Source organism: Pseudorca crassidens, chromosome 3, assembly GCF_039906515.1.
Source record: "Pseudorca crassidens isolate mPseCra1 chromosome 3, mPseCra1.hap1, whole genome shotgun sequence".
In the NCBI taxonomy this organism is placed as follows: Eukaryota; Metazoa; Chordata; class Mammalia; order Artiodactyla; family Delphinidae; genus Pseudorca; species Pseudorca crassidens.
In genome coordinates, this window is record NC_090298.1 from 45,195,057 (window position 1) to 45,210,087 (window position 15,031).

At 39.8% G+C, this 15,031-nt stretch overlaps 1 long non-coding RNA gene across 1 annotated transcript in view; it reads left to right on the forward strand.

Annotated features, from left to right (window-relative positions):
• The window catches only part of LOC137220695 (uncharacterized), a 138,354-nt gene extending 123,874 nt beyond the window's left edge, over positions 1 to 14,480 (forward strand). Inside the window, exon 4 of the long non-coding RNA XR_010941747.1 lies at positions 14,363 to 14,480. This is a non-coding gene — a long non-coding RNA (uncharacterized lncRNA). The remainder of the gene's footprint in view (positions 1 to 14,362) is intronic.
• Positions 14,481 to 15,031: the final 551 nt, after the last annotated feature.

Here is a 15,031-nt window from a genome sequence, read left to right on the forward strand (position 1 = left end):
CAGAAGTTAGTGAGCCTAACCAAGAAGACATTTATTTAGATAGATTGATCCAATTGATTCTCTCAATATTGAATTAAAATCAATGGAAAGGCAGGTTTACCAGAGAAGCTGAGAAACATCTTGGGCAAAATACTAAGACCCTGAATTTCAGAGCTTGAGCTATACAGTTAATGGAAGTGAGTTTAACTAACTGATTGTTTTTCTCCCCATATGAATACCTGGATGCATGCTAGCATAGAGCTAGTCCTTAGCAGTTGACATATCCTGTTTTCCTCACACACAGTGTTTAATTCTACGGGCTGACAGGCTCAAGCAGATAGGACTAGGATTCCCTAGAAAAGTGGATTTAAACATTTTTGACCACAGTGCTAAATACAGTCTGTTCTACCTCCTGACATAATACATATGCACACACATAACTGAAAGTCCCACACAACTGAAGTGAGAACATTACAAACAATAATTACTACTAAGACTTTTTGCTTATGATTTACTCTAATATGTTCTATTCTGTTCTATTCTCTTCCTTCCCCATGTCATTTTTACTGCTAACTTCTATTTTTTTCCTTTTATGTATGAAAAAGCTTAGGTATCACTTGAAAGATTCAAAAGAATACATATAATATAAACACATTGTGAAGCATAGTAATGAAACAAACTCCATTGCTCCCATCTAGAATATTATGAACATAATGAAAGCCCTCTGTGTACTTCTTGGTATCAACCCCTGCCTTGTACACAGAGATTACTACTTTCCTGAATTTCTTTTAATTGTACCCTTGCTTTTCTTTTTAGATTTACCACATAAATTTGTATTCTCAAAAAACATATTTAGTTTTGTTCGATTATAATTATTTGATATTATTCCTTGACTTGCTTTTTTATTCTTTTTGCTAAATGTTACATTTCAAAGATCAACCCATATTCATACATTCATTCATTCAACAAATATTTATTGAGTGCAGACTATATGCCAGGTCCTCTGCCATGTGCCTGGTGTGCATCACACAAACCAAATAAGGATTCCTCCTCTCCTAGAGCTTACATTCTACTGGGAGGAGACAGGTGATAAACAATAGATGTAATAAATAAGTAAATTAAATCAAATGTTAGAAGCTTATCTTACTGTATCGCTTTGTGTTTTCATGATTATTCTGCTTGCATCTCCCTTGTTAAAACTTTGATTTGGGGAAGAGTGCCAGTACTGCAAATGAGTTTAGAGAATTATTCTCAAAAACGGAAGGAAATGGTTCTCACCTAAATATTAAGAAATAATCTCTATTTCTGATAAGGAAACATAGAGCAGGATTAGAAGAATCCAGAGTGCTGAGGTAAAGGTAGATGGCAGTCTTAGAAGGATTGTTCCTGAAGGGCCTTGTAAAGAAGGTAGCAGTTGAGCAAAACAAACAACCAACCAACCCATGGATGGGTGTAGTTGTAGTATTTGTAGTTGTGTATTTACTTTCACTGCTGTGTAGTATTCAATGGTGTAGATATACCATTGAATCCTTTCTCTTCTTTATTTAATTATGATATTACAAACGTTCTTGCCTTATCTCCTGGGACATGTGCAAGTTTCTCTAGAAGTAGAATTTCTAGAAGCTTATGAAGAATTTCTAGAAGCGCATGCAATATCTAACTTAAGATACAGACAACTTAAAAAAATTATTATTATTATTTTGGCTGCACCACGTGGCATGTGGAATCTCAGTTTTCCCCACCAGGGATCAAACCCACGCCCCCTGTAGTGGAAACGCAGAGTCTTAAGCACTGGACCAGCAGGCAAGTCCCAAGATACAGCCAAATTATTTTCCAGTGGTTAACCAATTTATACTCCCACCAACAGAGTATAAGATTTTCTATGGTCCACATTTGGCTAATGTTCAAAATTATGAGACTTTAAAATTGTGCCATATTTAATTTTGCCATATAATTATCTTTGCATTTATCTCATTTCTATTGATGTGAGTACTTTTTAATATAACTATTGGCCTTTCTTGTATCTCTTGTGTTTATGAGTGTTGCCTATTTTTCTGCCAGGTTACTTCTATTTTTTCTCATTGGTTTGTATAATCCAGATGATCTCATCTCAAGATTTTTAACTTAATTACATCTTTTTCAAATAAGGTAATACAGGTTCTGAGAATTAGGACATGGACGTATCTTTTTGAAGGCCACCATTCAACCCAGTAGAGGAGGTTTGGGTATAGTCCTCATACCCCAGCTTTGCTTTCAAGCCAGTGTGTTCCTTTAGTTCTGTACAAAACCTCTACTAATTTGAAACTGATACCATCTTGCTTTGTGATTTTTATGCCCCTCCTCTTTGCTTTAATTTGCAGTATTCCTTCTCTTCCAAACTTGTATCTAAGTGGATAACTCAATCAATATACAGTTTCTCAGTCTCTTCCTGACATCACTACTATCTCACCTCCTCCTCATTTTAGCCAACCCACACCTGTGACTATCCTGGGGGCTTTTTATGGCTCCAGGTTTGTTTTTTAACTTCTTTACCTTTAACTGTCATCTTTAAATTCAACACATCAGGATGTCCTTCCAGATCTCGTGTTCACTCACCTTTCCCCACATGTGTTCTTCAGCAACACTGAGACCTAGAGTCTCTCAATCCCTCATTTTTACCCTGTTTATAAGCCCTCTAAAGTGCTCAGTAATTGCTATCTGGTAGTGGTAGCAGAAGGATTCGTATTCAGATTAGTCCATCAGCTTAACCATTTCCTTGCCAATATTCTCAATTCTCTTTTTTTTCCCATGCCAAACTGTATCCAGCTTTTTAAATGATACTTTTCATAAACAATCGTAGTATTCCAGGCAGGACATGGGCAGGCAATCATTAACCGTATACCACAACTTTCAAACTCCCCTTTTCAATGGACTACCAAAATCAGAAAACCACTATAAAACCCAATGAAGTCTTCATGTGATGCTCTGAACAGGGAAAGTGTAGAGTGAGGGTTGACATTTCACAGTTAGCGTGTTATTTAACAACTTTTTACAAGCCAACCCTAACTTTCAGGAAATGTAAATGTAAAAGGCAGAATTATCAATTTGAAGATCCACAATCTAAAAAAGGAACCGCTGCTTTTTCATTCTCTTAACTGCCCAACCCCAAACCTAAATAATTTACAACAAAATAAATGTAGTTCTTACCCTCATGGATCTCCAGGCTGATTGCAGAGAGAGACTTGAAGAGATAATGAAAAGTGTCAGTAATGTTCTAAAAGTGAAAGTACAAGAAGCTAGTTTAGGAGAATAATTATCCCCTGAAAAAATGACATTTAAACTGGGTCAATGAAGAGTGAAGAGAAGAGAGTGCTGGCAGTTGGAGAAACATGCACAAAGGCCAGATTATCGGTGATTCTGATCTCAACTTAGATTATTTTCTCTGTGAAGCCTTCCCTGGTTTCCCGTGTCTAAGTCAGATCTCCCTTCTTTACACCTCCCCAGGAATCATCAGTTCTCCTTAGTTAGCACTTAGAATCAGTAGTTTCTCCTTTCTCAAATATGTTGTATTTGCCTGTTTTTTTTGTCTTTTGTTTGTTTGTTTTTTTGCTGTATGCGGGCCTCTCACTGTTGTGGCCTCTCCTGTTGCGGAGCACAGGCTCCGGACGCGCAGGCTCAGCGTCCATGGCTCACGGGCCCAGCCGCTCCGCGGCATGTGGGAATCTTCCCGGACCGGGGCACGAACCCGTGTCCCCTACATGCCTGTTTTCTTGACTTTCTTTCTCAGTGGCTCTGGAAAGAGTTTGGTATTTGACTCATTCCCCATAATATCTCCATGCCAGGCAGTATCTGACATATAATACAGGCTTAAAAAAATTTGTCAATTAATTTAATAGATCAATGAGAGTAAAGTACTCCAAGGGCAATAACTCTGTGGGTACAAATGGAGGCCAAGTGATTTGCTTTGCCTTTGTGGTGATCATATTGATGGGACCTATTCAAATCAATTGAATTCAAGGCAATGTATATTTATCATAGAGTATGGATATTACTGTAGGCATGTTGAACTGTCACGTATTCTTCACTCACATGGTATAGTGATATGGATCTTACCTTTCTGAGGAAATCCCATACAAAATAAATAATGTGCAGAGTATGTTTTGGCAGACTGAGTACTCAGTCCAGTAAAGCAAGAGTATTGTTTCTATATATGTGTATCCAAGCACATTTTTTTTTTTTTTTTTGTGGGACTCACTGAGTCACTACATAGGTTTCAGGCTCTGTAGCCATGAGAAATTTGGAAATCCATTCCCAGGACCACAGTTCTCAACAATACCTCAGTGTGTCACAGTCAGCTCTGAGGTAATGTCACCAAAAAATGGTGCTAATGTGTTCACAGCTCTTAGAGGTTTATCATGATTTTGTAAGAAAAGGTGGGTAGAATGGGAATTTGAATTAAGACAAACCATTAACACTTTACCTCTGGGACTGATGATAGGTCAAGGATGTTACCCCTTTCAGACAGATTAATGCAGTTGTAGGCTTAAACAAGAGCCCTTTAGAGGAAAGAGGTTGGGAGAGGTGTGCTGGCAGACAGTTTTCTTGTTTAGATTGTATCTGATGAAAATCTTTACTTTAAAGTCACGGCATTAGTAGGAATTTCACTTCCAAGAGTTAACATCCTAAGTATTATCAAAGCAAATCTCATAATTTTGCTATAAAGGCATCAAATTTCTAGTCACCTTAGGGGACAAAAACAACCCACTTCCTGCACTAAAAAAAGGAAATGCCCATCTCTGAAAGGTGCTGACCTTTAGACGTTATGTCATATCAGTGGAGAAAGAAGATTGGATGTAGGCCTCTTGACATATTTCTTCTGAAAGGTAAGTTAGTACAGGCTACTCTCAGCATTGGTGTTTTCGTGTCAGCATTTGGCTCTCTGTGCACCAATGCTGAACAGAAATATGCAGACAGTTTCGGAGGAAAGAGAAAGAGTAGCTTTATTTCTTTACCAGGCAAAGAGGGAATACAGCAGGCTAGCACCTCCAAAAACTGTGCCCCTTGTAGAGGGCAGTGAGAAGTTTTTATAGTAATGGTTCAAAGAGATTGTGATCAGCTCATGGACACTTTTCTGACTGGCTGGTGGTGAGGTAAGTGGGAGTCAGCATCATCAAGCTTCTGATTCCGACTGGTCTGGGCTCTACGTGCTTGTGGGCAGAATACTATAGTTAATCGTTAACTTTTTCTACCTGGAGAGGGTTTCAGTATCTGCAAAACAGCTCAAAGATATTGCCGTGTGTGCCCGTTGATGGGGAACCAGGACCTTTCCCCAAGGCTGCACTACTGTTTCTCTTGACTGTTTGTTTCTCCTTTGTCTCACATCCCCTCCCTTCTCTAATTAACAACTGCTTGAATTTGCCTTTTGGAACTCAGGGAAGATCAGTGAGGCTGAACGAAGTCTATTTCCTATAATCAAAGAAATGGGGGACAGAGAAAGGCTTTGTGCTCAGGAGCCCCACTGGGCTCTGCTCGGTAACGTAACTTTGGCTTTAGTTATCTTCATTTATAATAATATTATTTATAGTAAAACTGAGACTGTAATAGTAATAAATTTCTGTAATAATTAAGGGGCAATGGAGTAGAATGAACACTAGACTGAGAGTTTGAAAATCTGAATTCTTAGGTAGGGAGTAGCCACTAAATAACTAGAGCTTTTAGATGAGCAACCACTACATAACTAGAGATTTTAGATGAGCTACTGTAGGTCTTAAGGATTATAACTCAAAAATGAGAAGAATGGACTAGATCAGCTGATCTAAACTGTGTCCCTCAGAAACTTTAGGGATCCCTGGTAACCCTCAAAGACCACTCAGTAGGGAACAGAGAAAATATTTAGGTGGGGTCTATACTTCTACTTCTACTTTAACTAGAATCTCCACTTTGATCTCCTTTATATATTGGACTTTCTGAGAACATTTGCATAAAATGGTTCTTCTCTTCATTTCTTTTTAAGCAGTGGACTAGGTGACTTCCAAGTGCCCTTGCTGCACTAATATGCAACTACTCTGTCCTAATAGAGGTGTCATAAATTCACATATTAAATACCTTAGAAATTTAGCTTAAGATGTTTCCAGAATAAGACTTAAACATTTTGTCCAGAAAGAGCATTTTAAATTATGTCATAGATGCCCCAATCTGGAGTTTATCTTAAGAATAAAAGTGTTTTGCTTATTTTAGAGCATATCATGAATATTCATCTGAAAATACATGTTATCCTCAGAATAGAGTACCAAAAAGCACAAGAAGTACCTTCTCCTTATTCTGAGAATAATTTCCTGAAGGTTAATTAAAAACATTTATTTTTCAACCATCATTGTTTGAATATCTAGTATATACTAGCCAGGTACTGTTAGGCTTTAAAAATAAAAGAACCAAAAATGTCCCTCCTGACCTTAAGAATGTAGTCTAGCGGGGAAGACAGACACATGGACAATTAACCGCAAAGTGATGAGGTATATGTAGGGATAGACATATAGAGTGTAGATTTTAAAAGAGTTAAGCATGGCGATTAGAAGCATAGGGCTTGTTTGTGTTCAAATTCTAGTTCCCTTGTTTAGTAATATTATGGCTTCTAGTTTCATGCCTTACTTGAGTTATGGCTTCATTTTCTTCATTTGAAAAATGAGGATAGGAGAAGTAGCTGCCTCTTAGGAATTTTTTGTGCCAATTAAACGTTGTAACAGTGTCAGACACCTGACACAACGTCTGCAGTGAGTGCTAGCTTAAATGGAAGCTGCTGTTGCTATACTGCTTAGTAGATTTTTTAATCTTTATTTTGTATATACGAAGGATTTGGAGGCAGTATGTTCCTGCGTGGCTTGCAAGCAGAGGTCTTTGCTTCAGACTAACTCTTCAACTGTGTTGCAGAGCAAATAGCCTTGGTAGATAGGGATGGTGTCTCCTGCTGGAGCAAAGCTCAGGTATGTTCACAGCCCATTGAAACGAAGACCTTGCCTCCCTCTGGGGCAAAAGTCAGGTGGGCTTACTGCCTGCTAGAAGAGAGTCAGGTTTCCGAGCTCGGGCTTCCTCTGCTGTAGCATAGCCTGCAGCCTGGGCAGGCATCACCTGGCCCTCTTTGTGTCATCCTGTGGTCAGTGGGGCTTGGGGAGCTGGCACACCTGCTGGTACCCTGTGGGTGATAAAGTCTTTAGTCTCTGAGTCAGGAGTCATGTCTTCTTACAGCATCCAGGGGATGTGAGCACCTGCTCTGTTAGCTTGCAGGAAAGTAAAACCTCAGAACCTTCATAGTTCTTGATACTAGAGATACTTCGAGGTAAAGATCTTACCCCAGCCAGAGGATCACAGCTTTTTAAACCATATTTTCTCTCTTTCCCAACAGCATATTATGAAAAATTTTAAGCATATGCGAAGGTGAACACCCCTATTCCCACGACCTATATTATGCCAATAACAACTTATTATATTGTAAAATTTTTTGTGAAAATAAAGATTAACATTTTTATTTTTGTTACAACTATAACTGGCATCTGTACTTCACAAACCTTTGAGCCTCATAATTAGAAGTCAGAATGCTTAGGCTCAGAAAGCTTAAGGATCTTGCCTGAAGCCCTGTTGCTAGGAATTGTCGCAGCTGCTCAGTCCTCTGACTCCATATTTCTGGCTTTCAGTAAAAGGGTACGTGTTCATTTCACAAGGTCGGGGAAGAATTACATTCTCCCCACCTTTCTTGTGTTGAGGCAAAGAGTGTTTATACCTGGGATGGGCCTGAACATAGAATCCGGCTCATGGTCCAGTTTAATCTGGATTGTCTCACACTGAAAATATATACACCCCATTTAGGAACATCCTGAACTTGGTAGTAGATGCTCCTTTGGGATGTCTCTACATCTGCTTTAACTGACACCTCCAGCCTGCACAAGAAACGCTGTTGTTACTCTGATAAGCATCAGTGTGGATCCCTAGAGCTTCTCCAAGATGTTCACAAGCAACTGGGAGGCGTTTGGCCATCACCACTAGGAGGAGGTTATGAGGGGACTGCAGATGCTCTGGGATGGTGAGGACGGAGAAGCTGGCCTGTGTCAGAGGGGTCTGTTGTGGTGTGAAATGAAACTAGAGCATGAATGATAATTTACCTAGTTGTGAATTAAATGGCATTTATGACCTGGCCTGAGCCCCATCCCAAAGTTGTCATATTGTTTTATAGGAAACACATTAATTTATAAGTAAACTTTTGGCTGATAATATGTAAGTTGGAGATAAATGATAAGTACATATGAACCTTAGGCTTTAACACTGACATTTATAACCTGAAAAATATGTTATTCTTATTACATGCAAGTGTATCATGACACACCAGCCAGAAACATGCTTTATTGAGTTACTTGCATAATGTGTTCATTTTGAACCCCAGGATCTTTTTCACAGTTGTCAGGGGGTCCACTCAATGAGATTCTTCTCTCAAGCTTCATAAAAACAACCATACTATTGACCAATAATATAAAATTGGCACTTTGCACAGGTACCTGGCACGTTGGAAGTACTAAAAATATTCATTGACTAAGTGAATGAATGAATGAACTAACTTATACTATACAAGAATGGTTACAGATGAATGCAGTGATATATACCATGTTTCATCACTTCTAAGATATAATTTTCCACACTGTAATTAATATATATGATATTAGATGTTTTAAATTGATACAGCTAGCAGTATTTTTTCATATAAAAGTAATGATACATCTTAAAATAATTTTTTTTTTTTTTTTTTTTTTTGCGGTACGCGGGCCTCTCATTGTTGTGGCCTCTCCCATTGCGGAGCACAGGCTCCGGACGCGCAGGCTCAGCGGCCATGGCTCACGGGCCCAGCCGCACCGCGGCATGTGGGATCTTCCCGGACCAGGGCACAAACCCGTGTCCCCTGCATCGGCAGGCGGACTCTCAACCACTGCGCCACCAGGGAAGCCCTTAAAATAATTTTTTTATGCTCAACGAAATGTACTTTATATCTCTAATTTACCTGTATATTGTGTGCTCCTGGTAGGTAGGCCTGTCCCTTCATTACATTAAGAGGTACTATATTCATTTCTAATAACTTTACAATTTAAAATAGAACATTTTTTGTTAGCTTTTCTTTTAATAGCTTGGAATATGTGTTCTACCTACCTACTACTATTCATTTACATGATGGGTAGGGCCTAAAACTTTCTGTCTCCTCTGATAAGCACTCTGCAAAATTGTCAACTGTGACTGCTTGCTGACATAGGAATGACAATTTAGTCTTCACTAGCCTAGGGTAGAGTGTAGGCATTCATGAACCATCTGGATTTTAGCAGACTGAACTCTACCTCAAGAAAATTTCCCATTACACAGTGGTCACTTCCTTTGTCACTCTACTAAGGGTTCCATCACCTCTACAGTATCTGCAGTTTAACTTCTTAGCTTTTGACACCCACTTCTGTGTGGGCTCCACTATCTGTCTTTATGTTCATTATTTAAGTGTTGCTGTCAGAGTGGGTGGTAGTATGCTCTCTGAATTGTCATGGCAACCAGAAAATCATTTTTCTAATCTTGTCGTTGGCTATTAATTGTTACTTTTCAAATCTATTATATAAAACGTCTCCACATGCCAGAGTGAATCAATCTTGTATGGATTACTTTTTTTTCAAATATTTTACGATCAGATTCCAAAATAATTTCTTTGTTGATTAGTGTGTCAGTAGTCTAAAGGCAATGACTGTTTAGTGAGGTTGGGTACAGTAACATGTCAATTCAAAACCCAGATTCCCTGGCTATTTGTCTGTTCCCCCCCCCCTTTTACTTTTCTGTGATAATTAAACATAATTCCAGAGAATTAGTAAAAGTAGAGTACTTATGTCCTAGATGCAATACTTTAATATGTCAGCCTGGGGACATTCTCTGGCTTATTCTTTGTAGATTGAAATGAGTTCTTTTAATTTTGTGCAGAATTGTATAGCTTTCCCTGCCGATGGTGTTAACGGTACCTTAAAAGAGGTACTAAGTGCTATCTCTTCTTTAATTCCTGGAATAGAGAGTAGCTGAGGAGATGGAAGACTATGCCTAAATACCTTACTAGAATCTAAGTGGAAAGTAGAAATGTTTGTGCTTTAATAAAGGATTTAGGGCCTCCCTGGTAGCGCAGTGGTTGAGAGTCTGCCTGCCGATGCAGGGGATGCAGGTTCGTGCCCCGGTCCGGGAAGATCCCACGTGCCGCGGAGCGGCTGGGCCTGTGAGCTATGACCGCTGAGCCTGCGTGTCCGGAGCCTGTGCTCCGCAACGGGAGAGGCCACAACAGTGAGAGGCCCGCGTAACGCAAAAAAATAAAATAAAAAGATAAAGGATTTAACTTACAATGGTTCAAACTACTGAAATATTTGTGTTTAAATTATTGCCTTTGCGTTTGATTATTTACTTTGATCTGATTCATGATAACCTCACTGGATGTCAGATTGATGGTGCACATACTTGTCTGAGATTTCCGTTGCATGTCAGCAGACTCAGCATGGGGGGAACAAGATTAGGATTTTTGCACTTGTAGCTCAGTGGATGGGACAGTACAGAGATACTTTGTGCCATGTGCTATGTACTCTGGAATGTGCATTCTATCAATATTTTATGAGCCATCAACTTACTGAGCAATATCCTAGTGATTTTTTTTTTGATGGAGAACATAGCATCTTCTTTAGTTGTTTATTATTTTTTATGCCATATGTTTTCATTTGAAGCTCTCTGGATAATTCAGGCAAAAAAAGAAGTGAGTGTGGCTTAAAAATACCTGAATTAGCTGCTAGGCTTAAATTCTCTGAGTTTGTGATGCTCAAACAGAGGTGCACATCAAAGAAAATCCAAGGACCTTTATACATAAGAATGTTAAGACTCTCAGACCTCCTGATTCAGAAGCCTCCAGAGGTAAGACCCTGAATCTGTCTGTTTAAATAGATTTCAGGTGCCCCTGGCTCTTCATTCTGGCTAAGAACCACAGACCTGCTAAATGCTCTGTTCCTGATATATATGGTGCATACCTTATAATTTGTGTCTCTTGATTTAGCATTTTTGAGGAATCCTCATGCATGGAATCTTTCTCAATTTCTGGTTTGAAAGGCAACTTTTGATTGCATTTAAGCCTATGCATTCGCTTACATTTATGGTGCACTTTACATTTAGCAAAGTACCTTCATTTCATCCTCACCATCATCTTGTGAGATAGGCCATGGACAAGGTGCATGAATATGCAAGTTGGCTTGCAGCACATGAGCCCTGGTTGAGGGGACATATGGGGCCTCCAACCTGGTCCATACAATGAACACTAAATTGTGAGCCTGCCGCAGGCTGGATTAGCTCAGAGGGCACATCTTCTAACTCTCACAGAGGCGTGCCATGGGCCAGAGGCCCCCCTGAGGTAAACAGACCAGGGCTTATTATCCCCTTGAAGAGCTTGAGAGGCTCTGACAGGATCAATAGCTCTTCCAAGGTTTCACAGGTAATGAGTGTCCAGCTGAGACGATGTTACTTGGCTTTATCCAGTGCTTTCCTGTCATACTAGAAATTATTCTTGTATATTCTTTGAGATACCCATGTAATTCCACCAGAGTAATTTACAAATGCTCTGGTTGTTCATTAAAACTGGTTCCTGGCCATATAACTATGTAGAATGAGTTTCTTTTTCTTTTTGATCAGGAGCAATTCAGTCAACATTGGTTGTGACTTGTATTTGAAAACAAACACTCATACAAACAAAACAAAACAACGGCCTGATAACCTTTGAAATTCTAGGCTATGCTGAACATGTAGATTAAAATATGGAAAACCAATACAACTTCTGGGAGTTTTCATAAAGATGGTAATGTATGTAAGATCATCCTTCAGGACATGATTGTCTTGTGATGTACTGGAAACAGTAGGAGCCTGGAGGTGGGGAAACTCAACATCTAGTCCTGATATTTTCCCTGATTTCATGCATGCCTAACCCAATTCATGATGAAATGATAAACCTCTGGCTTTTTTTTTTTTTTGCTGGAAATTAGTCTTGCACAAATACGTTCCTTGGCTAGTCTGCATGGTTCCAAGGGTGGGCCTTTGTATTCTTCTAGCCATGTCCCTGTGTCTTCACCAGCTGCCACTGTGCTCACCAGGTCACTCTCAGTGGGACATGGCTCTTCTCTCCTGACCCTTGCTGCTGCCAGCATCACTCTTGCCTCTTATTTCCCAACCCTGAATGTAAAACCTTCCTCTCAACTCCTCATGTAAGACAGAGATCAGGCTGTGAGTATTGGTGTGTCTTTATTGAAGGCTTGCAGTAGTGGAAAGGAAGTTCAACACCAAGAATAACTCATAATGCTCTCTTTCTGGGTTGGTGCACTCTCTCACTACCAGCCTGTCTCTGTGTTCCAGGCACAGCTCACTCAGAAAGACTGGCAGAGCCCCAGGCCTCTCCAGACGTGGGAGTCCAAGCATAATGATTCTCATCTACAAAAAGAGGAGGAGCGTTTTTCTCCCCACCTCATCTCAAGACCTGCCCCCCTAGTTTTTAATTCCTGCCCTACGTTTCAAATTTTCCTAGGATTATTAAGAGTGGCAGCATCTGCTTACTTTAGGAGAAACCTCATTTCTGCCCAGAAGGATGTGGTATCTCCCTAGAGTCCCTATAAGACAGTTCAAAGTCATTAGTCAAGTCAGACTCCAGTAAATTAATCAAAGTCTAAATTATTCCACCTTTAATGCTAGGCCCTGTGGGACATTGATGCTCTATCAGTGTGTATCTGTGCTTCGACTGGTTGAGTTCTATCTTATTCTCTCCTCTGAGGATTTCAAGTAATCTGGATTCCAGGATCGATCTTTTTATACCTCTCTGTTCTTCTCATTTTCCAATATGTCAAATGGAGATGAAAAATCCTTTATAGGGTTTTTAAAGGATCATATGTAAAGCATGAAATCATGCTATTTATGTGGTAGATTTTGTACAAATACTAAGTTTTACATTTTGTATATATATATTAATTTTAATTTAACAAATACTAAATAATAATTGCCAGGTACCATGCACTTCTATAAATGCATTTAAGAATAACACATTTTATAACATCCCTTGGAAGTACTATGATTATCTTCATTTTATCTTTACTCTGAGACTCAGAGAAGTTAAGCAGTCTGCCCAAGGTCACACAGGTAGCAGTGGACGAGTCAGTCTGGTTCTAGAATCTATGTTCTTAGCCATTTTGCATAGGCTTAGAATTTTGGTATCTGAAGACATGACCAGAGTAAGCAAAAAAATAAATGTTTACTTGCAATATGAAGGAAGCCTTAAATTAGGATTTTAGTGGAAACAATTATCCAAATACATAAATCACCAAGAAAATACGGATCTGTATTCTTTCAGATGCCAGTTTTTGTGTGGCTTGTTATTGAATTTTTATGTGTAACAGGTGTTGATAGAAAACAACAACTAAGAGCCCTATCCTTAATCTGGGGCCTTGCTATTTAAAGTGTGGTCCCAGGACTAGCAATATCAGCATCACTTGAGAGTTTGTTGGAGATGAGGCTACTCAGGTCCACCCAGACCTGTTGAACCAGAATCCGGATTTTACCAAGAACTTCAAATGATTTCTGGGCACATTAAAGTTTGGGAAGGTCTGGTCCAGAGCAGCCTATGTTCCAGCATTGACACAAAATAATATGACACAGGTGTAAGCAGCTGTTTACCAGATGTGCCCAGGGAGGACATCAATATGTTGGTATTCCTAGAATGAACTTGCAACACGTCACTCTTCAGCAGCGGGAGAACTCTGTGTTAGTATATTGTGATTGCCACTAGAAAACATCCCTCTTTAAAGTTTCTTCTATTTGATACAGACCTCCCAGAGCACCATTGCCAAGCTCCATTTGAAGGCTCTAAGGTGGTGAGGGTCCATGTCATCCACTCCATCCTAACTGGTGGATCTGTTTGAACAGGCACACAAGTTGATCAGTGTTATCAGGGTGACAGAGGCTATTCTGTGACGTCATTCATGTCTTTGAGATTCTCAGTGGTGATTTCTGCTCTCCTGGTGTATGCTTTGACCACTCTCCTCCAGCACAGGGGCTTTCTGACTCCTGCCTCTTCACATGGCTCCTCTTGTCTGGCCCAGAGCTCAGTGTGCTGGGATCTGGTCTGAATACTCTTATCCTGTTTCTCTCATGCCTTCCTGTCCTGCTTGGACATCTTGATATCCATCTGAGCGCCCCTCTCCAGATTCTGAAAATTGTTGGTATCCCCTAGCTGTACCCAGCGGTGGATTCTCCTCCCTGCTGGAGTGACTGCATGTGTGTTGTCTGTGGGACTAATCAGACACGGGGTTGAACCCAGCTTCTGATCTTTCTCTTCCAGGCTTGCTCTGCCTTGTGTCCCTTCACAACACTACAGCATCCCTTGCCCTGCAGAGAGGTCTAAGGCCCGTAGGCACTATTTCTTGTGGATGAGCATGAGAGTGCAAATGCACTATAAAAAAGGTAAGGCTGTGAATGCATTCAGTCACGGGGGAACTAAATTCTGTTTCAATTTCTGCTGTCAGAACAGCCTATTCTTCTAAATAAAAACATGAGCCAAACACAGTCTAATTTAGTTAATAGAATATCATGATCAAATCAGATTGGGTATTTTATAACCTAAATCAGTAGTGGAAATGAAATAACGTGCCTTGAGCTCCTTCTTCTATGGCAGGTGTGTTAATAACTGCTAGTTCTCTTTTTCCTGGCAATCAGTTCAAATAAAATAGAAAAGGTCTGTTTTGATGTGGTGGGTAAACCTGGCTTTGATGTCTGTATTCTAAGTCTGTCTTCCTAAAGGCATGTATTAAGCATCATAAGAAGCGTCTGAGGCCACTAAATTCTACTAGACAGTCCAACCATTACGGTCAGAAGCACATCATCAAGAAAAGCCGTTATTTTTTGACAGTGTTTTTTCCATAATTGATAAAAGCTACAGAATAGTCTTTGCACAACCCAGGGTCTCTGTAGGAGTGTGAGGCTGGCTTGGGAATGAACAGTGTGTGTTTTG